Source organism: Oreochromis aureus, linkage group 9 (assembly GCF_013358895.1).
Source record: "Oreochromis aureus strain Israel breed Guangdong linkage group 9, ZZ_aureus, whole genome shotgun sequence".
NCBI classification, from domain to species: Eukaryota; Metazoa; Chordata; class Actinopteri; order Cichliformes; family Cichlidae; genus Oreochromis; species Oreochromis aureus.
Window position 1 is genome coordinate 27,145,833 of NC_052950.1, and position 3,628 is coordinate 27,149,460.

Here is a 3,628-nt window from a genome sequence, read left to right on the forward strand (position 1 = left end):
GATGTCGGTTTTTCCAGCACTATATGTTAAAACCAAGTCTGTTCATGATTTCTTTAAAACATTTCGCAGCACATTTCTGACATCAGTTTATAGTGGCACATGGATGTTTTAATTTCTTGGGGTCAGTTAGAGTACTAAAGTGGCTTAACTTAGGCCTTTACAAGTAGCCAGATGGACAGTTACATCATCAATGTAAGTTGGGGAATAAAAACTGAAACAAGTCTCTTTAGTTACATTTTAGCCATGAAACACAGGCAACTGAGTGTCTGCTTGTTACTTGTTTGGGGAAATGTTGTGCAAGAAAGGACATTTTCTAATAGAGCAGGCACTGGTCAAGAAAAAAAAGCCTCAGGCAGTTCGCCAGTGCTGTCACATCTCGTCTGCATACCAATATTTCACCTGCATTATTGATTGCGGTACTTTGAATCTTTTAGTCTTTCTAGCCACAATAGACCCATAAAAAACATCATGCATTATGAATCATGACACGAGGCCTGTCTCTTACAAGCCTCGCAGGGGGCACAAAAACATCCTCAAAGCTTAAGACTTGAAGTTACGGCATCAACCTGGTGCCTGCAGCCTGGTTGTGATAATTTTTGAGCAGCTGGCCACAAACAATGGGATAGCACCTTAGCAAGTTGGAGCTGAACTTAAGGTCATGGATGTAGCCACTTTGCAGCAAGAAAACCACATCTTGTTTATGATTTCGGTGTTTAGAAACCTGATGTTTCAAAAAATGAATGAAAAACACAATCAGAAATCAGTGAAAATATCACACAAACAACCTCAAACCCCAGATTCTGTGGTCATATCCTGCAGCGTGTCAAATACAGAAAAAGTAGCATGGATTCTTCTCTTCTTTTATTTAACCCAAAGTCATAAAGCTTCAGAATCCCACAGTTGGTTAACCATCAGTCCTATGCTGTTACCTAGTATTCCACATGACATTCAAATACCTTTATTAGAACAACAACAGAACCATCCTCCACTTAAGTGCTAATCATGCAGTCATATGTGAAGCATGATGGGTAGAGAAAATAATTTCTGTCCATAAAACCAATGTAAACTCAGAAATGCAGCTCCCTTCTCTCCACGTTTGGAGCTCACTGTGGTTGAATTACTGGCTAGACATAAAACATAATGGCGATACACTTTTAATGAAAATGTTGAAGAATAATCACTCCTCACTGGGCACATGTGTCTGCACTAGAGGCCAAATGCAGAATATTTCCTTTGAATCATTGCACTAGGCAAAGAATGAAATTCATTTGAGGGGCAAAATCATTTCACAGGCCTGCTTTCCATTCACTGATGAACATTTATGACTCATAAAAGTACTTAATGTAAATTAGTGTATTTATAATAGTTTAAACCCTTCCAAAATGAACTAAATCTATCAACAGCAGACGAAAGATGTACCAAACATCTATGCATTGGGTTGAAGTGACACAAGTTGAACTAGAGCTGGGTTAGCACCCCTTTGTTTCCCAACAAGGTGCAACAAATCAGTGTAACTTCTGTTTGAACAGGTAGTTTATAAGAACCGACACCTGTTCATGACAGCAGCCTGGCAGGAAGTGGAAGGTAAAAATGGGAGAAATGTGACAAGTTAAAACAGGCCAGATCTGAAAATGTACCACCTACAAATCCCGTGGTAAAACATTTTGCTATATTTGCTATGTTTAACAGTGAATGTGACATTTTATAAATTATAATTCAGATATTTTGTGCACCTAAAAAAATGTTTTTCATGGATCACGCTGTTTATGTTTCACCATAATAGTGTGATGAGCCAGTTCATTCTGTAAGATGAATTCCAAGTATTTTAAACCAAGATCTGATGTGTAGGAAACATTCATGTGTCTCAAGACGTGTTATCACCATATTGACTTGCTATCTGCTAGATCAGGATCTGATCACAACAGCAGGCTGAAATACTTTGTTTGATGAATAACACCCATCATTATTAGTAGCTGAAAGGTGATCAATAAGAAAAACTCGATTATGCAGCAGTTATGCTATGTGCTATCTGTAAATCATGGTGGTCAAAACTAAGCTGGAAAGTTAACAAGAGTTGCTTGCTTATGGTTTTGTACAGACCTTGGATCCACAAGTCTATTTCTTCTTTTTTTTAAAGTTAACAAACTGTCTGCTCTCACTTGCAGAAAAGTCATGACCACAGATAAAAGGGCAGACGCATTGCTTCCTTATGTTGACTGCAGTCTTGGAAAGCACATTGTACCAAAGTGCCTAACACAAAATGTCTACATCTATTAAATCAAATAAAAGTTAATCCAGTACAGAACATGTTGGAGGTGTTGGTTGAACTTTTTATGAAGTCTTTGCACAGAATAGAAAACTTAACATCTCTGCTTTCTACTCACTGAAGGTTTTATAGCTCTTATATTGGATTTATTAGCTTGTACATAATCACCACTTAACATTATGCAATTAATAGCTGCTTTATGAAATACCTCTTTGTTGTTAGGGATGATGGACAGCTTGTACATAACTAAATAGTTGGTACTTCTAGAGTATTTGTAGGTATCTTTCAAATTGGTTTTAAATACTGGAATTTTTAGCTTGCATAAGAACCATTTAGGTGTTTTGTGCTATCAGAGCTTCAATTTTCATGTCTTTCATTCTGATATGGTAATAGCTATGATAGGACGTATGATGGTATGAAGCAGCCATTACTGTGGAACCATGCAACTGCCCTTTGCTCAGCTTTTCTTCAGAGGTAAGTTACTTGCAAAGAATAAATGTGTTGATCTGCAAAAATGTTTCAGAACATAAAAATGTAAATGACCAGACAGGCATTTGACAACTGTTTTAATTTGCAAGTAGTTCCCTTGGTGTGGTTGGAATACTGAAAAGTGCTTAAAAGTAGGACGGCACCTACATAACTGGCACTACAGCAGTGAGATTGTAGGTGTTAAGATCTTAACCTAATGAAGCAACATAAGATGGACATTGATGGGAGGTTCTCCAAAGCCACCCACTGTGACCTTCTATTAAAAAGAAAATGCAGATGAGTGTGAAATTAACTACATAGAGTTTGGTGTAATGTTTCTAGGAAAACGCAGTTTGCTGCTGGCAAGGTGTTCTGTTAGGATACATGACAAAGCCTTTGGTCCATATGAAACTAAAATAAATTAGCCTTTACAGAAGTTCAACATAACTTTCTGTTTTTTGTCCAGATAGTATAGCAGTATAGTAAAGCCAATAATTGAATTAGGGGAAAGGGGAAAAAAAAACGAACATATTTTCAAATCCAAACTTTCGTGAAAATTCAAATTAAAGTCAGAAGAAGTGAGACACAGATGTCTCTGAATTGGGTACATTTCTAAATACTCTATATTTCTCCAACTACAGATTAATCAGGATGTTGATTTATAGCACATCTACCCGCTTCTTACACTGTCAGTTATTTTACACATCATATCTGCCAAGCCCAATTTAGTATCTCTTACAGATTTGTTCAATTCGGACAGTTTGTCAATATCAGATCCAACATGTTTTTACTCAGTGAATAGCTACAGTTCTCTGGTTATTTCTGTATTTAATCACAAAAGCAGTTTAATGAATGACATTAGCTGAAATTACTGGAAATGTGTGGTTTCTTTTT